The following is a 25,714-nucleotide window of genomic DNA, read 5'->3' as shown; positions in this document are numbered from 1 at the left end:
GCGACCCTACCTAAACCACGGACTGTCCGGTGAGATTAGAGCCTTTCTAGGCCACCTTGAGGTTTTATAGGCGGTTCATTAAAGATTTTTTCGAAAATAGCTAGGCCTTTAACTAACCTTGCTTTTTGAAGGATGCAATCTTTGATTTTAATTTTAACTGTAAACAGGCTTTTGACACCTTAAAAGCCCCTAACCATCGCACCTATTATCTGCCTCTGATTGGTCAAAACCTTTCGAACTCATGTGTGATGCTAGTGACTATGCAGTTGGTGTGTTTGTCTTGGGACGAAAACTAGATAATAAGTCCACTGTTATTTATTATGCTAGTAAAACTTTAAACGATGCTCAACGGAATTATACAACTACTGAAAAAGAATTCTTAGCTGTCATTTATGCTTTAGATAAATTTAGTCCTTATTTGGTTGGTTCTAAAACTTTAGTTTACCGCGGACCATGCGAGCCATAGGTACCTTCTTGCAAAGAAGGATGCTAAGCATAGATTAATCCGATGGATTCTTCTCCTGCAAGAGTTCACATTAGAAATAAAGGACAAAAGAGGGGTCGAAAACGTAGTTGCCGACCACTTATCTAGACTTACAAATGACGATAGTAGTGATTCTGAGTCCATACCTGACTCTTTTCCTGATGAGCATCTGTATGCTATTTTTTCATCACCATGGTATGCGGACATCGTAAATTATTTAGCGGCTGATGTTATGCCTCATAATTGGTCAAGAAATGAACGTAAGAAGTTCTTGGCCAGAGTCAAGTTATACTATTGGGATGAGCCCTACCTTTTTAAGTATTGTGCGGATCAGATTATTCGTCGTTGCATTCCCCAGTGGGAATATAATGAAGTTCTATCCTTCTGCCATGACAAAGAATGTGGTGGCCACTTTAGTGGAATGAAAACAGCCGCTAAAGTTCTTCAATGTGGATTTTATTGGCCTACCCTTTTTAAGGATGCCCAAGTGCATTGCAAGACGTGTATTCGTTGCCAACAACTTGGGCGAATCACGAAGCGTAATATGATGCCTTTAAATCCAATCTTGATAGTAGAAATTTTCGATGTTTGGGGTATTGATTTCATGGGCCCTTTCCTGTTTCCCCACGGTTATATTTATATTCTAGTTGCGTGGACTCGTGTCTAAATGGATAGAGGCCCTAGCTTGCCGTAGCAATGACCATAAGACCGTAGTATTTTTATTAAAGAATACATTTTTCTGTAGGTTTGGCATTCCTAAAGCCATCATTAGTGATGGGGAACACATTTTTGCAACATGAGTTGTTGCATCCCTAGTGAAAAAGTACGGAGTTACACCTGAAAATAGCAACTCCTTATCATCCACAAACTAGCGGACAAGTAGAAGTTTCTAATAGGGAAATCAAAAAAGATTTTAGAAACAACGATAAACCCCGATAGGAAAGACTGGTCGAGGCGTCTATCGGATGCCTTATGGGCATATAGAACTGCTTTCAAAACTCCTATAGGTATGTCTCCCTTTAGACTTGTATTTGGGAAACCATGTCATTTGCCCGTTGAATTAGAGCACCGCGTGCTCGTGGGCTATAAAAGCCTTAATTTCAATATTGATGAGGCGGCCAAACGCAAGTTACAATTAAATGAGCTTGAAGAAATCCGTGGCGATTCTTACGATCTCGCCCGAAGGATTATAAAGCCAACATGAAACGCGTGTTCATGATAAGCATATCCTAGCGTAAAGAGTTTGTGGTCGGGACAAAAGGTTTTGCTTTATAACTCCCGCCTACATATTTTCCCTGTGGAAACTAAAACCCGTTGGTCTGGTCCTTTTCTGGTTACTGAAGTCACCCCTACGGGGCAATTTACCTTGTTAAATCCCAAGGACAACAGTACCTTTCAAGTTAATGGTCAACGGTTAAAACATTTTCACGAACTTTTGTCCCCTGATGTGGAGGAAGTCCTTTTACAGGACCACGCTATGAGGATCCGACCTTGTCATTTGGTGTACTTACTTTCATTTCCATATCTTGATAAGTACACCATTCAGTAACCGGCCCTCCTTATGGAGTGTGTGGTCTGTAAGTACGGATCCTAAGTCCACAGTTCACATAATTCACGTTTTCCACTTTCGCATGTTTTTCTCGATTTTTGAGTCATGTTCCTCTATGGAGTGAATTATGTATTTATTGTTTTTCGTGTTTCTTATAGTAAACAAATAAAAATAAATTAAAATTCATAAAAATCATAGACATAGCAATCCAACAAGTCTTGGGAATCTGACTTTAAACGACCCGCGTTGTAAACAAATTTTGTGGTTAAAAATTTGTTTGGGGGTGGGAAATCAGTCTTTCCATCCGGATTGCTCGAACTTTCTAGTTGTGTTGTTTAGGTCCATTAGTATAGTTCATTTGGGTTGACGTTATCAAATTTAGTGTTCATTCGTTCGCATAACTTACGTCATGCACGCACTACGAGGCGTTTTCCACTATCTTATTCGTCACCCCCGGTTGGAATCGAGTGTTTTATGGATCATTGGATTGGAAATTCTCTCCTGATCATTTCCATATCTCATTCGCAAGAATCGGACCGATAACGGCGGAAATCTAGTTTGAAATTATGCTTAAAAATCGACAAAAGTCGAAAAATACGAATTGGGCTTGGGCCGACTCGCGCTCACCTAGAGCGCGCCCGCGCCCCCCTTTCCAAAACCAAATCGCGATCTTCTTCTTCTCCAGCCGCTTGACACAAAGTATAAATCCAAACCCTAGCAACCCAAATAAAAAAAATAAATAAATAAATAAAAATAGAATACATTCAAATAGAAAGACCACCCAACCCCCATTGTCAAACACCAACACAATCTCCAACCGTTTCCACCAACAAACCACCAACCAATTCGAGTTTCGAACCTGCCGCCGAACCTACCATAACCACCACTGTTGGTTTGGTTAGTTTTCATCAAACTCGCATCCACCACCATCTACAAAACCCCAAATCGATTAAATAACTTCAATGGCTAACGACGAGAGAATTCTGCGGAAAATGTGTTTGCTTCCGATAGGTTTAAGCCATTTTATGACGCTGGAGATGTTTAAGAGAAATTGGAACGGACTGTGGTATTGAATGGAGGATTTCTATCACTTTGATTTGGTAGAACAGTTTTATAAGAAACGAGAAGTGGAGGGAAATAGGATTTTCATTAGGATAGCAGGAACGCGGAGGGAAGTTACGAGACAGTTGTTGGCTGAGCTATTAGGAATCACCCCTGTAACCAACCTAGATACGACCATTCAGGAATCCAAGAATACTGCAGTTCCTGTTTTGATGAAAGATACGGTCATAGAGGGTGAATACAATACGATATCTCATTGCGTTCGCCAGACGACCCTGAGAACCAATCAACTGGCTGTCGCTCAGTGGATTGGTAAGAACGTCCTCGGGAAAGACAAAGTCAGCGACATCGGACTTCATTATGCGCGTTCTCTCTGGAATTTGCAAACGGAAGGAGTATAATTTCTGCATCCTTGATTTAATTTTGAATGTGATTAGAGGAGTGGGAAAGAGCATAGCGCCTCTTCCCGTATTGATCACTAAGATTATGCTCTCATTTAGAGCCGTCGCTAGATCTGTTCCTATTAAGATCAAATTGCCCTCTAATGCGAGTATTTATAAGGAATGCATTCAAAAGACTTGGCCGTTGTCTGCAGAGACGGAAGTTGAGTCGGATAATGTAGGGGAAGATATGACATGGTTGGTTGAGGATAATTTTGATAGTCATACTTCTAATTTAGAACGATTGATAATGCTGCAAACTGGGTTGCGATGCAGTTATCATATCTGTGAAGACATTAGACATAGACAAATTGTAATTCGAAATAAGCAAACGAACTTTCAGACGAGAGTTGAAATGCTCGAAAGGGGTCAGCAAGATATATTGTTTAACTTGGAGGTTATCCACAATAATCACCAAGCCCGAATCACGATACTCAAGACCGAGATGGAAGCCGGTATACTTGTTTCAGAGGATAGATGCTTTGCGACGCGATGCCACTTGTGGATGAGTCTGTCTCACCGGTGAGTCGAGGGCATGAAGCGTCGTCGCCCTTGAGGCCGGATGGCTCGAAGCCATTCGACACCACAGAGCCGATCTCCATCTCGGGGACCATCTTCTTCACTGCGCCTAGGTGTGCACCATCGATTATTGTCCTTTAATTACATTGTTTTTATTGTTTTGTTAGTGGAATTTTATTTCAAAGAGTTAGATTTGAGTATTAAGTTGTTTGTTTTAGATTGCTTGGATTTCATATTATTTTAATATAGTTTATTTTGATTATCTTTCGTATAGTTGTCTTGGAGTAAAAGTTGAAAATTAGGCCGATACCGGCATATCTATGATTTTTTTGTAGCGGTAGCATGATATGTAGGAGAGTTTAGAAGTTACTATTCTAAACCAAGTTTAAAAGATACCAGGGTTGTTAGGAAATCAAAGACATGGTTAGTTCCGTTTTTGGGTTTGGCAGTTTCCTATTCCGGAAATTGCCTTAAAACAATTTGGCAACTTGCCGATTCATTTTGGAAATCCAGAACCTATTTAAACTTCCATCATACTACACTCATAACCCACACTACACCCCACAATCATCTTTCACTTTTCACTCCAGCCCTTTTTCTAGTTTTTTTCTTGTTTTTTTCTTAGAAACTCACTTTACTCACTCCACGAAGCCTGGCCAGCGCAGAGCGACTTCGCCCTACTTTCTTGTAAATCGAAAATTCACTAGAAGCGCCACGCTTGAAGTAAGCGCGACCAGCTCTAACACCAAAAAAAATCACGGCGCCGCTTCAAGTAGAGCGACCAGCTAAAACAACAGTAATTTCAAAAACCAAAGCGCGACTCGGCGCTCTATCTGGCGCCAGCGCCCTCTTTAGTAAACACAGAATTTTAGATTTTCTGAGGTTCTTCCGTGTTTTTCACAGCTATTCTACAAAGTAGTGTTGAGATGACACCACCTATAGTCATTCCCGACAGTCTTTTGAAGACTTGATGGGAACCTATACCTATGGAGCATCGTTCGCCGGCCGGATCTTGCGATTAGGATGGCGGCATCTTCCGGTGAGTGATGCCGATTCTTTTTCACCTAAGCTTACTTGAATTCTTCTATAATAATATTACTTTTTTTGTACCCAAGAAGGAGAACAAAATTTTCCCTTACTATTGATGGAATGCGACTATGGAATTCAATAAACACTTGATAGCTTTGGTTTCGGGGTTGCCATTACCCCGACCACATGCACACGTGGGGATATATGACGATAACTTCATACCTATATGAATATGCCTATTTCCATGAGTATTATGGGGAGGGGTATTTCGTATCATGGACCAAGACCAATATAACATATGCATGCAGTAGCCTATCACTGAATGTAGGCACAACCATGTTGTTCATCATGATGAACATTCTAGGGGACGGCGGTTTACTTACTTCCCCAATAATACCGGGTGGCGTTTTTTCCTTGCTTTAGGCGAGGGACGTCGTAGGTATGACATTCCCCGAGTTTTAGTTGCTACTCTGGCGAGCCCATACCTTGAGGCATAAGTACCTTCTTATGCCTGTCTTGGTTTGTCGCCTTATGCGGCGCTTGCCTACCCGTGATTCTGTACCGCAATTACACCGCAGATTGGAAAAGGGTCGAAATCATGAGACCTACCAATCGCGGTGGTAAGATCATTCCGAGCCATGACTTGGCGGGATGGCGAGTCTGCAACCACATTTGGTTGCTCCTTACACCCCATCGGACCAAATAACACTAGAGAGGTTAGCATTAGTTGATGATACGGCGTAAAGGCGTGGCAAGTTGTTATGGCATCTTACGGATGCGAAAAGAACCTCATATAGAAGAGGAGGATGACGAGTAAATCTTTGGGGTGCGCGGGTAGTTTTAGTTAAGTTAGTGTCTCGCTTATGTCCCAAGCAATTTAAGTCTGTTAACCCCATAATGGGTGGAACTCTTATAGTGTTGCGTCAGTTTTTATTTCCTATAGTAGTACGTTCTAACATTGTTTTGCAGATGTTTCTGAATTTCCCGCGTTTCAATGGTATTTTTCCTACCCTCTTTATTTAAACGCGCTTTGAGGACAAAGCATGCTTTTGTTTGGGGGCATAGAAACACGTGCAATTAAGACATCTGTTAGGATATAGATATGTATAATGTGCACTTGTTTTCTAGTTAAAATTTCAAAAATTCAAAAATATAAATAAAAGTATATGCTAGACACTTAGGAATATTGGTATTGTTTTCTTTCTCCATGCTCTTAACAATCTAGAAGTCTCACGTAGGTTTGCATCGAAATAATTGTTAGAAACTTAGGTTAATATGTAGGTAATAATCTTTGCATCTATCTATAAATTTATTACATGAGTATCTATGATTGTTAGCGATAAGTTTCTGAAATCTAGGCTAGAGTACTTATTCTACAAAATCTGTGAGAATATAGCCTAAAGCCTTATATGAAAGCGAAACATTTGAGAAATGACACAAGGGAGAAGTAAAATCCGGATAGAGAAATCACACGTCCACTTGCTTGATCACTAAACCATATCCTAAGCGAGAATTTAGGCCGCTCTTTGGATCGATATAGCCAGAAATTCAAACCTATGAATTACTTTCCGCTAGTCGCCACTCTGAGCCCTTTCTTTAGCCTTCCATAAACCACAATTCCTTTACCCTGTTACAAAAACAAAAACAAAATAAAAAAGAATAAATCAACCTACCCAATTTAGAATAAGTCTGAGAATAGAATGAGTGAAGAAAGAAGAAGAGAAAAAAAACCTCGTGTAAACAAAAAAAAAAAAAAAAAAAAAATTTAGTTGCTTGGAAAATAAAGAAAAGAAGTTTCCATCCAAAGAAAAGAAAAATAGAAATAAAATAAAAACTCCAAAAAAAATAGAATAAAAAGGAGTCAAAAGCCAAGGAAAAGAAAAAAAAAAAAAAATGGGAAAAAAACAAAGTGTACAAAGTGTAGAAGCAAAGAAAATAACAAGGTTTTCTCTAGTTACATAATATGAAGACTCTATTATCTCAGACTTGTTCTCTAGAATATCCATTTCCTTCCTTCTTAAACCATCTCCTAATCCCCTGACACCTAATAAAAAGACCTCTAGCTCAATTAGGAATAGGTTAGTGTGATAGTAAGTGGCGGATGTGTTTGATCGACCCCGCTTCCTTGTTGTCATTGAGATTGTAAGGTAAAGTGTGCCCACCGCTTGCTTGGAGTAGCTTAAACTTGAGTGGAAAAATCGAGAGAGGTTTTTGTCTTGACATTTATGTGAGGACCTACTTAAAGGGCGCTTATTCGAAGTTCTCGAAAACAAACCTGCTAAACATTTCATAGTATTACTCATTGTTATATGTTTATTGTAGATGATTGATTATTATGCATATATTAACTTAGGGTTTTTACTGTTATTCTTATGTAATTGCTATAGAGATGTATAGATAGTTGAGCATGAAGGGGAAAACAATAGTTTTATTTCTTAGTCGTTGTAGTATAGATGAAGTTTGTGAGTACCTTCACTGGAAAACTCTCACGAGGCTATAACTCGTCCACTAGGGAATTCCTAGTGGTTTAAGGCCTTGTTGCATATGGTCAATGCAATCGCACTCAGCGAAACGAGATTAGGTAGAACTCCATTTTTGGTCACTTATTCTAATTTCTCATATTTGCTTGAGGACAAGCAAAATGCTGTTTGGGGGTGGTTTGATAAGAGCCCAAAACTGTAGTTTTAACCCCTTAATAATCATACTGTTAGACCAATTATGTGAATAATAAGTAAGAGTTAATACTGATTACGTGTTTTTATGCATTTCAGGCTTCAAAGTCCATTATGCGCAGAAATGTGCCACTTTAGCGAGATAAAGGAGCAAAAGTCGGCTGAACTTCCGAATGCCATATCTTTGGACTCAGACCTCGGATTGAGGCCTACCTTATGTCAAAACGACCGGCTCGGAAAGAGCTTTGCAATGGTCCAAGTCTTGACCCAATCAGAGGAGCAGAAGTGGACGAAAAGTCTGTGGAAGCCAACTGCAGCTGAAGAGGCCTTTTGATTTGAAGAATGGGTTTTGGGCCGATTCTCCAGCCCAACCCATGGCTCCAAGCCCATGCACGAATTTTGGATCTGGATGTATAAAACAAAAGCTTAGCTCTTTGTTAATGGTAGCTAGTTAGACCTAAATTAAGATATAGAATTCTAGATCTAGTTTTATTAATTAAATTAAGTTTTAGTTCCATTTAAATTCTTGTTTTAGATTAAATCTCCTCAATCATTGTTCTTGATTGATTAGATAAATAAAGTAGTATTTTTATCAAGTTCGAATTTGTCATTTCCATTTTAGATCTAAATTCAATTCTTGTCATTGTTTTATTCCAGCCATTAAATTAGATTCATTATTGCTAAATTAAGTAATTCTCAATTTCTCACATTATGTTTAGTTTAGATTCAATGGTAAATGTTAGATTGATGACTCAAGGCTAAACCTCCATTAGAGGGGTTGATGAAGCCTTGATGAAAACTTAGTTGTTTAGTATAGAAACATTGTAGAATCTATTCCACTATAGAAGGTCGTGTTTCGCCATGAGAATGGGTGGGCGACCTCACATGCTAGTTAGTACTTGGTAGAAATGCCATGAAAACTAGGGATTAGACTCGGAATTCTTGCCGTGAAAACGTAAGAATCGAGATACCACAATCTATGCTAGGTCATTAAGTTAGATTCGAGGTGGATTCGATTCCCCTCTAATTCCTTTATCTAGAGTCAAACAATAGTATTTCCATAGCATTTGTAGTTAATTTCTAGTAATCATCTTAATTAAGTATCGTAGTATAATATTTCGTAAAGCTCTCATTGACTTAAGGGCGACTAGTTAGACTTAGAAAACAATCCGTGCTAGAGAACTAGGAGTGGAACGAACTTCGTACTCCATTTAGTGCAATTCGCATTGAGAGTAGAAGCTTTGATATTAGACACGTAAAAGGATAAGTTTAGTTTACTTACGTTTGGATTCATCGTTCATTTCGTAGGTAAACTACTCATTTTACATTTATCAGACACAAGGGAGAAGTAAAATCCGGATAGATAAATCACACGTCCACTTGCTTGATTACTATATCATATCCTGAGTGAGAATTTAGGCCCTCTTTGGATCGATATAGCCAAAAATTTAATCCTATGAATTATTTTCCGCTAGTCGCCCCTCTAAGCCTTTCTTGAGCGTTTCACAAACCACAAATCCTTTACCCTGTTACAAAACAAAACAAAATAAAAAATCAACCTACCCAATTCTTTGAATAAGTCTGAGAATAGAGATGAAGAATAGAAAAAAGAAGAACCTTTGAAATCAAGAATTTGTTAGTCGCTTCAGAAGAGAAAAGTAAGTTTCCATCCAAATAAAAAAATATATATATAAAAAAAAAATAAAGAGTTAGAACTCCAAAAATAAAATCAATGAGTCAAAAGCCAAAGAAAAAGAAAAAAAATATGGCTAAGGATGGAAACAAAGTGCAGAAGCAAAAGTAAATAACAAAGGTTTCTCTAGTTACATAATATGTAGCCTCTATTTTCTCAGACTTGTCCTTTTTGAATATCCATTTTCTTCCTTCTTAAACCATCTCCTAATCCCCGCAACACCTAATAAAGACCTCTAGCTCAATTAGGAATAAGTTAGTGTGATAGTAAGTAGCAGATGTGTTTGATCGACTGCGGCTTCCTTGTGTGTCATTGAGTTTGTAAGGTAAAGTGTGCCCACTGCACACTGGAGTAGCGAAACTTGAGCGGAAAAATCAGAGTGGTTTTTGTCTTTACATTTATGTGAGGACCTACTTAAGGACGCTATTCCAAGTTTTCAGAAACGGACCTACCAGTTCATCTCATAGTATTACTCATTGTATATATGTTTATTCATAGATGATTGATTATTATGCATATATTAGCTTAGGTTTCGACTTGATTATTCTCAGATTCATTGCTGAGTGAGATGTATAGATAATTGAGACATAGATAAGGAAACAATAGTTTTATTTCTCGAGTCGTTGTAGTATAGATGAAGTTTGTGAGTACATTCACTGAAAACTCTCACGAGGTTACAACTCGGCCCACTAGGAATTCCTAGTGGTTTAAGGCCTTGTTACATATGGTCAATGCAATCGCACTCGTAGCTTGATATTAGTTAGGACTCCATTTTTGTCACTTTTGCTAATTTCTCATATTTGCTTGAGGACAAGCAAAATGCTATTTGGGGGTGGTTTGATAAAAGCCCAAAACAGTAGTTTTAACACATTAATAATAATACTTTTAGACCAATTCTCGTCCACTAGGGAATTCCTAGTGGTTTAAGGCCTTGTTACATATGGTCAATGCAATCACACTCGGCGAAACGAGATTAGTTAGGACTCCATTTTTGGTCACTGTTGCTAATTTCTCATATTTGCTTGAGGACAAGCAAAATGCTGTTTGGGGGTGGTTTGATAAGAGCCCAAAACTGTAATTTTAACACATTAATAAAAATATTTTTAGACCAATTATGCGAGTAATAAATAAGAGTTAATGCTAATTATGTGTTTTATGTATTTCAGGCATGGAACTCAATTATGTGCAGAAATGTGCCACTTTGGCGATATAAAGGAGCAAAGGGTTGGTTGCTAAGAAGTTCTGGGATTAAAGGCCAAGACGGGCAGAAACAGCATACAAAAGTCAGCAGAACTTCCGAAGATCCTATCTATGGACTCCGGCCTTGGAATTGGGCGTATCTTATTTCAAAACGACCGGCTTAGAAAGAGCTTTCTAATGATCCAAACCTTGACCCAATCAGAGGAGCAGAAGTGGATATAAAACCTATTGAAGTTAAGGCCCATTGAAAAATAGGCCCGGATTTGAAGAAATTGGGCTATGGGCTCGATTTTCCGGCCCAAAATATGGACCCTCAGCCCATGCACGAAAATGTGGATCTGGTCTCCTCCATTTCCACACACAAGACTGAGCTCTTAAGAATCAATTAGCTTAGGTTAGAAGATAGCCATTAGATTAGCCATTAAAAAGCTTAGTTCTAGATCTAGTTTTTGGATTTAATTAATTAGTTTCCATTCCATTAATTTGTTTCATTCCTTGTTTTAGATTAGTTATTTGAATCATTGAATATCATTCATTAGATAAATAAAATAGTTAGTTCTTGTTAAATTCGATCTTGTTATTTAATGATTGTTTAGATTAATTTCGATTATTGTTCTTTAATGATTTCTTAGTTGTTAATTTAGATTTCAATTATGTTTTAGTTAAATTTAATAAAGTTAGAATTTTTATATTATGTCTTATTCAATTTCATTTGGAAATGATAGTTTGATGAATCGAGGCTAAACCTCCACTAGAGGGGTTTGATGAAACCTTGATGAAAACTTGATGTTGTTAGCTTAGAATCATTGTAAGAGTCTATTCCACTCTAGAAGAATGTTGATTCGCCATGAGAATGGGTGGACGTCCTCATATGCTAGTTATGAATTGGTAGAGATGTCATGTATAATTAGGGATTAGAACGACCAATTCTTACCGTAAGAACGTAAGAATTGGATTACAACAATCTATGCTAGTTTCTTAAGTTGGTTTCAAGGTGGATTCAATTCCCCCCTAATTCTTATTCTAGATTCAAACCTTAGTATTCCGTAGCATTTCGTAGTATAATTCGTAATTCTCTCATTGACTTTGGTAGGATTGATAGTCGTTGGAAACTTGAGTGCTAAAGAACTAGGAGTGGAATGAATCTTCTATTCCAACTCTACTTCAATAGTATCGAGAGTAGAAATCTTTGATAAGTCTAGTATAAGTTCAGTTTGTAGTTTTACTTTTGTTTAGATGTGACTGTTGTAAGATATCATAGTTACTTGCTGAGTTCTGCCCAATTTTTACGCAGGATGCTTATCTGATTATTACTCAATCAGTAACGGTTGTGCCGACCCCTTCCTAGCTTTGGAAGTGTCTTCCTTTTATCTTTAAAAATAAATTTAAGTGTCACGTATATCATATACCAATTATCGCGAGTAATTATGTTCCTCTGTCGAGACTACTTATTTCCTATCTCTTACAATTTGGTCGCCCTGGGTTCTTCATCGAAAATACGATAGCCAAAGATCTTCTAGACTACGGATTGACTTCCATGCCTGGTGACCTGTGAAAAAACAAAAAAAAAAAAGGCTTAGTGGTTCATTGACAAAATGGACAAACTAATTACGTGCTCTTGGATTTTATTTTTCATTGCTACTGGACTGTATTTAATTATGTTTGCGTTCAGTCCAAACATCCCCTCCACCAAGGCACCAAGACAATTTATGCTCCCACTGAGAAAATTTGATAGATCTCTGTTGCCCAGGTGAGAAAAATATCCATTCTAAGACAGCGTAAAATCGCTTTGTGACATCATAAGCGTTATTTGATAAGGGTAGATCTCTGATGACTTTGATGATACTCTTTTGTACATATCCCCAACTTAAATGCACCTTTATCCTACTTTTGGAAATCTAACTTGACGTGGACACGTGGTCGACTGATAACTACCCACGACTTCAATTATAATGTGTCTGGTGTAGCAGATCACTTAATTTTTCGAGGAATTTTGTGAACTAAAATGGCCGTTGGATGAAGGTGAGAAGTCAGAGGTGAGAAGTGAGCTTCAGTTGTAACCTAAGTTAGCTCCCTTCTCACCTCTGACTTCTCACATTCATCCCAATTAAGATATAAAAAAAAAAACACACACACACACACCCTCGACCAAAGTGATGGAGACAGCAAATAGATTGAGCAAGGCTTTAAGCAAACGCTAAAAGGTGTCTTTTTCAGGATCCATCCCCACTACAATACCAAACCCTAAAAGGTGCATTTTTTATATACGGAAAATTATGGTGGTTGAGGAATTCCATGGTTTCTTACTTCAGTTGATATTATGATAAATGTGTTTGATAATGTAACCAGGTGATGAGGAATTCCTTTGTTCTGATGTATGCATTAACATTAGAATTAAATTAATCGTCTGTGGTATCTACGATGTGTCAAAGTTGTTTCTTGTCCACTTATTAGTTATGTTGCTGTAATGTGCTTACAAATTGTGTCCATGTGTGCAGTAGTTGTAAGACGAAGGGGAAGAAATTTACAACCAGTTTAAGGTGGCTAAAATGATTGTATAAGGTTTTTTTAGGATCCTGAGAGTCCATGGAGAGCACTAGATTGATTAATTTGATACTGATGAAGGAGAAATTTTTTGGACTTCTCCATTTCGGTTTCTTCTGAAGGTTGATGGGACTGTGGACTTTATGGATTCTAAAAACAACCGCATACAATCATTTTAGCCACCTCAAATTGGTTTCAAGGTTGCTGAAAATGAGAATCGCTCCATGAACTTTCAGAGTTGGCGGCAAGTACATCTCATTCAAGTCATCGGATATGGCACTACTAACCGGGCTTTCCACCCAACGTCCACCTAGCTGGTATTATGAAAGGGTCCATTATGAAATAAACGAGAACGAGCCGAGTGATTTCCGGATGAGGTATTTTTCCTTAACAGAAGCTCGTGCTTCTCTACGTGGTCAAATTAAATGTAAGGAGATTCTCAAGGCTAGAGAGATAGCCAAGGATATTGCCATAACTGATCCAAACAGGGCTGATGATATCCACCGCCTTAGCAGGCTTTTCTGTCTTCGTGCTTTCCTAATCATCTTAGCTAGTTTTTGAGTTTTTATCAAGTTTTATGTAGGAAATCTGTGTAATGGAGAACTTAGAAGATGGGAAGTAAATCTTCATCCTAACCTACAATACCCTGATTCAACTGCAGTTGATATGGTAATACCAATGCTTCTACTTCACTATTAATTACTTTTTAATTAATGCACTATGCTTAAGGAGTTGGGGTTGCACATCGAAGAAAAATACACTATGCTTGCTGTGAGTGTTCCGGGTGGTGGTGCTGATGCGGTGCGAGGTGCTGATTTGGAACAAAAGTCTAATGTTTTGAGTAATGAGAACTTGAAGCTTTGCATCACTTGGAATTTGAAGTGTGATTAAAAGGGCTGATTTTCCAAGCCTACTTTACCATGAACTCAGGGACCATGTGTCTCCTCAGAGTGATGACCACGACATCTTTGGCAAGAGCTGCTTGATCACCAGCATGAATAAAAGCAATTAGATCTTTGACCAAGTCATCTGTACCACCTCTCAGAAGATCCTGCATTTACACAAGTAAAAGAATGACATACCAAGTATTTTGCTAACAAATATGCTTTCTTTCAACTGTAAAAACTTAGGTAAGTAGGTAACAACAACAATTTCTTAGCGAACTCAACTAACTACAAAGAACACGTAGCTTAGTGGCCAATTGTACATCAGAAGAAACTCAATGACGATAGAGAGGTTAGGAGGACGGGTTACAGGTCCTACAAAAAGGACAACATTCGGATGGCGCAATCTACACATTATGCGAACCTGGCAATTGAGAACACTAGACTACTTTAGAATGTTGTAAATTGGAAAGACAGGTACATATGGTCATGAATAGAAAGTATGCTTTAAAGAACACATTGAGAGTCAACTTATCACTTACTTCACTTTTGAACTCATCCAGCGCATCCCCATAAAAGTCCTGATCTAAGAACTTTTTCACAGCCACTTCCTAAGGTTCAACACCAAACAACAAAGAAAAAAAACAAAAATGAACAAATCAGTACTATTTAAGACTATACAAAATACTAATACATAGAAAGGAATTCTAGATCCAAGAAAAACTGGAAGCCCATTATTGTTTTTTTCTTTTTCTTTGTTCTTTTCGACTCATCTCACCGAGACATCTTAGTCATAACTCATAACACTAAACAACAAAAGATGAGGAAAAGTTGTGACCAAGGAACTAATTCCGGTTTCGATCAAAGTTTCTAGGAATGCTGAAAAAAAGTCATCTAGGTTTTTGGAAAAAGAAAAACATTCTAAATTGTATGATTAATATATAAATTTTCAGGACACTAAAACTTTCTTTGCCTGCCAAAAATGAAATTTTCATGAAATTTTCAAGAGTTCTCTGAAATTTAATTCCATGGCCATGACATAAACAACATAATCTTCTTTCATCCAAAGGATAATATGGTGCAACAGTAATTACAAAAGAATGAGTGGCCTTAAATGATGAGGGATGATTAATCTCACTTACACTTGTAAGAATAAAACGGGCACCTGAGTCAACAGAGCCAAAAGCAGGATATAATGACCTACACAACAAAACCATAGATAATAGGCAGTCCTTGTATGTAGCTCCTAAATAACCAAATACTACATCATCTCCTGTTATTCTCCCTCAACAATTGTTGTGGTTATCATAATAAACGACAGATACAACCGCTGTTATAGCACATAAAAGTAAAGAGATGGCACGACTCTATTAGGGTGTTAACTTTTATGGGGCAAGGAAACATAACCTTAATATTATAAACTGAGACTTCAACATTAAGCAATTGAATATTAAACTCTTCCCAGGTGGGGATATAGGGATAACAATGTCCAAGGCAGGATGATAAAGTTATGATAGGGCTATGAAGTGCTGATCTAGTTGGGTTATCTTCGTCAACATGCAGATTCTTGGGCACCCAGTCTCAAGTATGCACCATATTATAATGATATGTGACTAATGTAATTTTCATTTGAACAATAATATAGGGAAATATAAATGTTCACAGGGGTGCTTATTGCATTCTTATCAAACCTAAAAAATAGATGATGGTTATACATATGTTTGTGGTACGTAGACTATGTCTGAGGAGACAGGTGCGGTGTGTTTCTGTGTATGTGTATGCTTGTGTCAGAGAGACTCACCATGCCATTCCAATCAGCACGGTACACTTCTCCATATGAGCCTATTCCACCAAAAGCAGAACTATAGTCAAGCAAGATAATATTAAAAAAATGCATTTCACCATAAGTAACTACTCCACAGTCTCCACCAGCTACCCCACTAGGAACCCCAACAATTAAGATGGAGAGAACTTAATATTTCTAAAAGTGAAAATAGAGAAATTTGATCACTATAATCAATGTAGAGAACTATATTAGATTGACAAAGAATAGCCAGAGGAAAGGAATGCACAACGTATACACAAACAACAAATTATAGCGCAGTATAAGCCATTACCTAGACGGCTAGACCAATCCTTTCACCAATATAAAGGTGCTCCCATGGTATTTCCAGTTCAGCTACATCATCAAGCATTGGCACAGGCCTACTTCGACCAGAATCAAGTGATGAGCTTTTATCTTTGGGATCCATCACAATCAATCTGCTGTCTGTAAATCTGTCATGACTGAAATCTCTACGATCATGATTACCAATAGCGTTATTGCCCGACTCTTTGGTTTTATCTACAAAATTATTTTGAAATATCTCCCGACTTGTTGCTGTGACATTAATTTTATCCGGACGCTTGAATTGACGCTTTAGCCACATCTACTTTGCTATCACCATCGAGTGCCACCTATCATATTGTTCTCAGACTCAATCTTGACAACGAATTACCATAATCAGCGGCTCACGCCGCTAGTACATTCTCTGGAAGCACGGGATCCGGCCGACGGCTTAGCAACATTAAGAATAAGATAGAGTTTTTTTGATGTGGCTGAGCTTGAAGAAGCTACTGATGTGTTATAGTCTCTATCTTCTTAGTTCTTCTTTGGAAACTGTCCCTCCACATGTGATAGACGGTAGGTACAGCATGGAGTCATTATTATTTGAATAAAAAACCATGGCATCCTTTATCTTACTCGAACCGTACCAACATCGTAATGGATTACTAAACAGACTGATGCTCAGAAGCAGCGTACAGCTGAAGAAGTTGCCAGAGAGTTTGCTCAGGAACATGAGTTTTTTCGACAGAGTGCCCTGCAGAGCTCGAAGATAAGAGAAGAAGAATGGACAGAGTCTATTATCCTCAGCCTTCACTACACCATAACAGCCTATTTGTAACGGATATACATCCATTATAAAAAATATTAGTAACAGTTATCTTGCGTTGACACAAAAGTGTGACTAATATTAGTAATGAATATTTGTAACACTTATTATCCGTTACAAAATTTACTAACAGTTATAAAATGTCACTGAAATTAATTTCAGTAATAGATACGTAACCATTAAAATTTATTAGTAACGGTTATCAAATTTGTTTATCATCTATTAGTAACGGATATAAAAGTCACTTCGATTTTCTGTTTCTAACGGTTCTGTATCCGTTACTAACGAATTTTCATTGTATAAAAAAATAATTGTTGCTAACAGTTATGTATCCATTACTAACGAATTTTCATTTTATAAAAAAAAAAAAAAAAAAAATGTTTTCTCTAGCCCTTTTACATATGGGCCACCTGTAATGATTGGAGGCTTGCAGTTAGTGCTAATATAACAAGACCCTGAAAATGTATAAGCCAAAATAAATGTCATTAGATAAGTACATGCCAATTAAATTAAACCCATATCAGCTATTCTTTAACGAATAAATATATTTATGACTATGAGCGCGCGAGTTTGAAGAGTAAGATACATGTAAGTAATTTTTAGTCAGTCTACTACTAGCAAGGATATAAACGATGAAGCTGATCGATACAACAAAGAAATTGCCCAAGAATGAATCAGCGATGATAGCTCCAACTATAGGAAAAACACTAGAGGAACCATTGACAACGTTGGATATTTGTGCTGCTTCGATATTCTTGATGTTGAAACATTCTATTAGATATACGATCAAGTTTGTATTCCACCCAGAAGCAGCAATAGTTAAGCCCATTAAAGTAACTGCAACCACCACCAATATAAAAATAAGCACAAAGTCATGATTATACTACTGTATATACAAACATGAAGACACTTATAAAACCATCATGCAAAAAACGAATGGAATGGGATGAAGACCTATGACAAAGGGGAAGGTAGTCCAACCCCCTTGTTTTTGGCCGACAACGCATGTATTAAATGCTTCTTCATCAGGAACATTAAGATGATTGCCGGCGGGCTTATTATTTCCGTTAAATGCTTCTTCATCGAAAAAAAAATCTGCCAACTGACATACCTTAAAGTACGCTTTGTTCACATGCCTCGAATCGCGTCTCGAACTCGGGATAACAAAAATAATGATTTCAAGTATATGCAAAAGAAGAGAGTTTCATGCTACATCATAAATTAGGCTAAAGGATTCAATCATATGATATAAACTAGCCTTACCAAGCACCAAAAAGTTATCTTTGACTTATAAATATGGTAAAATATAGGTCTTCCCCATTATACCTCTGTTATTTCGTGGGCTAGTCGCTGTAAATTCCTATGGCTCGGTTCACTAAGGCTGGACAAACACCTTGTGTTTTTGGTCTAAAATCGTCATATTCAATGGACTTTTTATGAATTGCTACAGCAGGGGAAAATTGTATTTGGTCTGAAAAAAAATTCATTTACCTTTGCAGACGGATGTACTTTTGCTGATGGATGAACATACACATCCCCAACAATGGTAGCACTCTTTGAACCATCGCTAGCAGCCAGAAGATGAGGAGAAGTTAACTGGAACTGTGCAAGATAGAGTTCGGAACATTTCAAAGACATTCTGCACATTCAGTTGTAAAGTTTGGATAAGTCATCAGAGTCTCCTTATTAATGCCAAAGAGGGAAAAGAAGAAAATGGAGAATTGGCTAAAATTTATTACCCTGGAGTTTTGATCTGTTCCCAGAAATCTAGTGTTTTGTATGTATATAGCTGTTTTTTTCCGACAAGAGGTGATAAAATATCTTGATCCAATCTTACAAAGTCTGAAGGAAGTGCCCTGTTGAAGCAGAAAACATACCGATAGAAGTCAAAGAAAGTAAAGCTTCTTCTTCTGCAAAGCCAATGGAGACATGGCAATAATAATGTCTCCATGAGTAAATAATAATCACATCTGTCAACTGCATTCAAAAAGAAAGAAGTAAACTCTGCATCAGCAAGAGTTTAGGCTGAGTCCAATGGCTCCCTATCCCTTTAAAATTAGTGTTAAAGTCAATAAAGTAGAGCTAAAGTCAACATATTTTACTCTCTATCTCTATTTTACTCTCTATATATAGAGAGTAAAATAGAGATAGAGAGTAAAATCTTTTGTATATATACATAGAAAAATAATGATAGAGTAAAATATGTTGACTTTAGCTCTACTTTATTGACTTTAACACTACTTTTAAAGGGATAAGGAGCCATTCGACTTAGCCTTAACTGATTGCAGACTTTGCCTTATTGCATCATTTCAGTTACCAAAGAATTAAACGAAGTGTGTTCAATCGCAAGTCATAGATTGTGTATTCGTATCATAAAAATTACAATGACAACACATGCTATTAAGATTATGTATCAAGTAACATCATTAGATATATAACATGTTCACATTCTATGTTGTTTTTGAACACTAATATGTAGACAACTAGTTGAGAAATTTCATATCCAGACAATTTCAACTTCCAAAAATTACAAGACAATGCATTTAATAAAGTAAATTCAACATATCTTTTGATATCACGTTGAGTAAACCATGATGTTTTGAAGACAAAATAACCCTAATTTAACAAACTTATTACAAAGCTAAATATCATACTTTGTGGCTGACTAAAGAGAGCTTCAAAGCTGGATACACGTCGCAGATTAGCTGCAAAATGAAAAAATGAAAAGAAAATCAACAGTAGTAATATAAGAAATCAGCAATAATAACAACATTATATATCTACCGACACCTTATCTTTTGTCTAAGAAAATAAACAAATCAAAATTTTTATCATATTATCACAAAGTCCAGAATAGATGTTTTGAAACCAGATGAGTAAACAATATATAGTAGAATTGTTTTCACAAGGGTAACAACCAAATGCTAGATTCAATTTTCAAATGCACAAGTCATCGATTTCGATTTATGTTTATGAATGTAACTTGAGAGATTGCAGGCTTTGGGAACTCCAAAGTTTATGACGGTATTAGAGAAGGCCATTTTCAGTATTTGACCCAAAAGTTGGTACTAGAACGAGCTATTAAATTTATTATAAATTCTGTACTCATATTAGCCAAAGCTTTCAGATGGTACAAATCACAGGAACCAGCTTTAAACGTTCTTTCGTGATCATTTATCTATTGAAGTTCAATGCTTTGATAAAAATTGAATGAAATAGTCCAAAGAATTTTGTGTGTGCGTAAGACCTTTAAAAATGGATAAGTTCAAGATATGAAGCTAGCTAAACACCACTTTAACATCGAGCCAATAAAATTCATACTGCAAAGCATAAAAACAATATATGACCTGACAGAGGATGCAACAGGAAACACACTATGTGAGTTGCATACAACCTCACTAAAAAACAGTTCATGTCCTGACATTCCAAAAGTACAATTGAAAGTTGGAACCCAGACGAAAAGGGGGTCTATTAGCCAGGTGGTTTGTATACAACTCTGAAGTGATTGTCTTCTAGCACTCATGCTCACACATATTTTGACACGTGCTAATTCTTTTCACTTCTGTTTTAAGAAGCAGGTGAATGCAAATACCCACGTCCTGGTATAAACACTCACATGAAAGAAGTTTTATTTGCAGAAACAGATGAGAAGGTGTGCCCACCGTTAAGCATGAGAAATCATTGGCTGACGGACAAGAGGCCGACAACATGAGCTTCATTTCTGACTAGGGTGTGGTCCAAGGTGGCATGAGTTAACTATACAGCCACGACTTTATTTGGGGATCATTGAACTCTTAGGGATAGGAGAAAGGGCAGAGATCATTACTTCCTTGTTTTTCCATACGTGCTCAACCCATTCACTAACTTCAGTGTCAAATAACAATCTACTAGACGTGCTTAAGCGTAGGGTAGTACGTGAAAGGTATCACCTCATTAGAGAAGAATTACAGTTAGGAAAATGTACGTAGAACTAAAAGAGAAATCCGTCGCATGGAATATGCTTAGAAGTTGGAGTTTCCTAGTTATATGGGTCTAGACTGCAGGCACATCCACGCACAAACACACACGAACGGAAGTGAAGAAAAAGAAAGCCCTTCTCTTATATATATAAGTTTTTTACTTCGCGTAAATATTCATCCTCAACAGGGCAGTTTGAATCCAATATGCACTATGCTCTAATCGAATGGAAATATAAAAAGTTTAAAAAAAAATGAAACTGAATTGACATCCTATCGAAAGACGATCTATAGTTGCGAACCTCTCGCTCTTTCGTTGTGTAGATAGATCCCGGATGGCGGTAAAAATATCTCGTGTAAATATGTACACACCACAATTTATAAGATCACTCACTTGTTGATCACAAGAAAACAACATTGGTCGTAAAACAAGTTCTCATTTACAAGCTGCCGACTATACACTCAAAAGAAGTTGAATCTAAACCGATTACGCATAAAGGTCTCGGTTTCTCCGTAATGTAATAATTCATTGGTGATAGGATCTCGCCACCAATTCCCCAAACTGATTTGCTGATTCGGCTGAAACCTGCACATGAAAAGTGAGGGAAAAAAAATGAGCATGATAAAAATCAACTAAGCCGACATCAAATCTACTCAAACAAAGTTCATGCTTCAGTTAGCCGACCTAAATCACTAAGATTGTTCCCATCCCACCATAACTTCTATGGGCAGCTGTAATGAAGGGCAAGCCAAAAACAACAAGCAACAATGAGATCACAAAGAAAACAATTCAAGGTAGAAACAGTTGCGGTTTTATTATTAATAGGAGTATTAAACATCAGCGACTTGATAGACCTACCAAGCATTTCTGGCAATGGAAAACTGCAGCAAACGTCACAATTCAGCAAAAAGATGTGTGACTGCCACATTAAACAACAACCATATTAGCTATTTTCTTTCGAGTATCTATAAAATTTCAGCATTGCAATTGCATATCAATAAGCCCCGAACTTTCAGATAGCATATGTAACCAAAGTTAAAGCTAGAAACACACTAGTGCATAACAATTACCTTACTGGGACTCTAAGCTCATTAGAAACGGACGAAACATATAATGCGAATTCACGCTCCTCATAAAACCCAACGAGATAGATTTGCACCAAGTTAGGGATCTACACAAGCCCATAATTCATCTTAATTACAGAAATAAAATAAAATTATCCAAACACATAACAGAAGTATTAAAGAGCATACCCTTTACAAGCCGAAATTGATGATGAACCATTGCCTGCCGCCAAAGGAAATAATGGCTTGGGTATATTCAACGACAACGGTCGAAAAACGAAGTTCCTACAAAATCCAAACACAATAACCAAAATTCTACTAAAAAAAACAGATACCACCAATCCAACCTACCAATCTAAACACTAAAATTTCAACTAATTCAATCAGAATCAAATCAAGATTTCAACTTTAGTTGGTCCACCAACCATGATCATAGCAACAACTTTCTCTTGAGCTTCATCCGAAAACCCAAATTCTATCCAAAACCCAATCTCACTATCTCACTTGTTTATCTAAAACCATGTAAATTAGACAAGAAATTTTATTGCAAAAGAATAATATATGACAAAGTGTCTGAGAGAACGAGATCACGAGAATATTTGAACAGAGCTGGTTTTTTCCAGTTATGAGGACAGATATAAAAACTAATATAAAAGAAAGTTGTACTTGTTCAGAAAGACACACGAGAGTTTATTTGAGATAGAGTGTCGGTACTGCAAAGTGGATTATTATTTACTTATTATTACCGCGTAAAATAGTTGAACACCACTCAATTTGCGATAAGTTCGCATACATACATTCAATTTCTCCTGGGGCCCTATTGTGTGTTGGGACTTGGGATATGATTGAATTGTTATTAAGGAATATATATACTATGATTCTTGTATGATATTAGAAGACACATAGACGATGCTCTCTACGCTAGGGATTCTAGTATTCTACTGAAACAAATTTATGCACTCTAACTAACTTCAGACTTGATTAACACAAATCTAAACTCTCAACAACTTGACATAGAGAATCTAATTAGGTCAACCAAAACGGACCACATTAACATGGCTTTTCTGGACTTTTGTAAAACAAAAAAAAAGTTACTAGATTCCATTACCTTTACTCTTCTCTACTTGAGATAATTATCATTTCCTACCCTTAACTATTCTCTCTCTCTCCCCTTAACCCAAAAAACTCACACATTAAAACCCTTCCTCCAAAACGTCCCAATAAAAAGGACCAACAAAAAGAAAAGACTAGTGTCAGAAACAAACGCCATGGAGAGGTTTATCTCTACCAAAACCTCTCCTAATTCTATCCACCTCTCCTTCTCTCGAATCGGTCGAGTCGGTGTTCAAGGATTTTGGTCATCTTCGTTCCCACGTGTTGAGTTTGGCCGAGTCGGTTAGGTTTCATTTAAGCCAGAACACTCTTCTTTAAAACTTAAATCCATAATTCAATGCTCTACAAAAAGACTCTTACACCTTCTTTGATCAGGATTCGGTTGACCCGACCAAAAGTGTAACTCTAGCTATAATAGGAGACAATTTCAATACCTTTGACAAGCTTTCAAGTGATGTACAAAAGTAAGTAGAAGTTGTATCCCCCAAGATGTAAAACAACACAAGAATCCAAAGGAATACAAGGGTAGAACCCAAAAAAGGCCAATTCCCACACAAACAATAAAACAGGTAAAAATAGTCAATGTAACCACTGGTGTCACATGACTGTTGGGATTTAAGAAACAGACACTTGGTTTTATAGCCTTTTTGTTTTCGTAACTCTCTGCAATCTTTTTTAGCATCAATAATCAATTGTGGATTAGAACTTGAAACAAGAGTACTCTTTGATGTGAAGAAATGGGCAGTCAAGAACAAACCAAAGAGTAAAACAAAGGAGATGTTTAAAAACACAAGATAAGCCTTTGATTTATTTAAAAAACCAAAACCAGCCATTCCAGTATAAACTTCTCAATATTTAAAACCTTAAAAACAGGATCTAAACATGATATAAAGACATGGATCATACATCATTTTGATCACACGAACCTCAACAAAGCTAACCTATTTTCACTTGTTACTTGAAAAACACATGAACATAAGAAAAGGGTGTTGTACCATTCGGATCAAAAGCTAAAAACAAACAAAAAAGATGTAACAATAATTTGAAGAAAATGATCACTCAATATACTAAAATGGAGTTTATACTTGAAAATTAACAATTCCCAAAAAAACCCAACCCCATATAGACAAGCAATCAAACAATTCAAGTGCTTTTTATAACTATACTAATAACCAGACGAAAACAAAATTAGTGAAGCTAAGTACCCTAATTATTAGTTACCATTTTCAAAGCAAGCTTCCTTCCACAGATCAAACAATTTCGTGATGAAATATTGAATAAAGGTTTGTCCTTTTTGGCACCACAGTAGCTAACTTTAAAAACCCTACGAGATCGAAAGCAAAAAATATTCTTATTAGTCGCTAATTGAGCAAGATGGAGAAGAGGAAGAAATGGATGGAAGAAGAAATGAGGAGGAAGATGAACACTTACATTGACAACAAAGATCAACAACATGGCAAAAGAATAACCAACACCAATTTTCCTCTTTTTGTTTACTCTTTTTCCACCTGAAGGGTTGTTTACCTAATGAGCGCGGAATGAAAACAATCCCGCCGAACATTTCGTCAGTTTTTTGTTTTCTTTTAATTAGTCCCAATTTTGCTATTTACTTTTTTTCTAACACTCGCAACATTTGAGTAACCGTTAGTTAATATCTAATAGACGTCACAAAATAATTCAGGTAAATTACTAACGGTTACGTAATTTTGTAACGGAACTCTAAGTGTTATTAATTTACTAACCGCTGAGTATACGTTACAAACGAAAAAATGCAATTGTTGCAAAATCCCTATTATGGTGTAGTGCTTCTACTGATGGCCACAGGGCGCCTTCATCAATGCCAGCAGAAGAAAAGAAGAAGCTCAGGCCAAAAGATGTTTTTGGCCCTGCATTGCCCAGAGAAGAAGAGTTTGAAGTATTGAAAAATGCTCCCCATTTGGAGACAGGCCTACTTGCAAGGTCGAAACCATTTGGAGTAGAAGCTCGTAATGTGAAGTGTTTGAGATGTGGAAATTTTGGTCACCAGAGTGGTGATCGTGAATGTCCTTTAAAAGATGCGATAGACCTCCAAGTAAAAAAGATTCCAAGGAATTTCTCTCGGTGTGTAAATAAATGTCATTCTCTATCATACGATTAATTTGCACATAACGAACGAACCAACCTTTGGATCTCAAGAAATTCAGCAAAATCCCATACATACTTAAACAAATTCGAAGTATGAAGAACACCCATTGACCAAAACATGCAAAAACCAAACCCCAACAAAATTCAAAAGTCATTAACGCTAACCTGATGAATATGAGGGGTACATGGAATTGGTACAAACAGGACACTCGAACAATTCATGAACGCCAGTAGGAGGAGGAATAGTTGTTGTTGGTGTTGAAGCAGTATTAAGATGTTGTGAAAAAAGAAGAAAACTGATGATTGCAACGATGAGATAAAGATGGAAAAAAACCTTTGTTGGTTAATTTTGGGACTTTTCAGTTTTCGTACTCTCTCGATCTTGTCTTTTCATTTGTCTAAACCGTCAAATTAAATTGGTAATTAAATTCCTAATTAAATGCTATT

At 36.9% G+C, this 25,714-nt stretch overlaps 1 long non-coding RNA gene and 1 pseudogene across 1 annotated transcript; both read right to left on the bottom strand.

Annotated features, from left to right (window-relative positions):
* Positions 1 to 17,469: 17,469 nt before the first annotated feature.
* LOC147474850 (uncharacterized) lies at positions 17,470 to 18,087 on the bottom strand. The gene is made up of 2 exons (XR_015209623.1): positions 17,964 to 18,087; positions 17,470 to 17,846 (listed from the first exon to the last, which is right to left on the bottom strand). It is a non-coding gene; the product is annotated as an uncharacterized LOC147474850 (long non-coding RNA).
* Positions 18,088 to 18,384: 297 nt separating this feature from the next.
* Positions 18,385 to 23,976, bottom strand: LOC147474849 (uncharacterized; annotated as a pseudogene).
* Between the last annotated feature and the right edge of the window lie 1,738 nt (positions 23,977 to 25,714).

The sequence above is a fragment of the Coptis chinensis genome, chromosome 9, assembly GCF_015680905.1.
Source record: "Coptis chinensis isolate HL-2020 chromosome 9, ASM1568090v1, whole genome shotgun sequence".
NCBI classification, from domain to species: Eukaryota; Viridiplantae; Streptophyta; class Magnoliopsida; order Ranunculales; family Ranunculaceae; genus Coptis; species Coptis chinensis.
The sequence above is the reverse complement of the archived record's forward strand: the minus strand, read 5'-3'. Positions and strand labels throughout refer to the sequence as shown.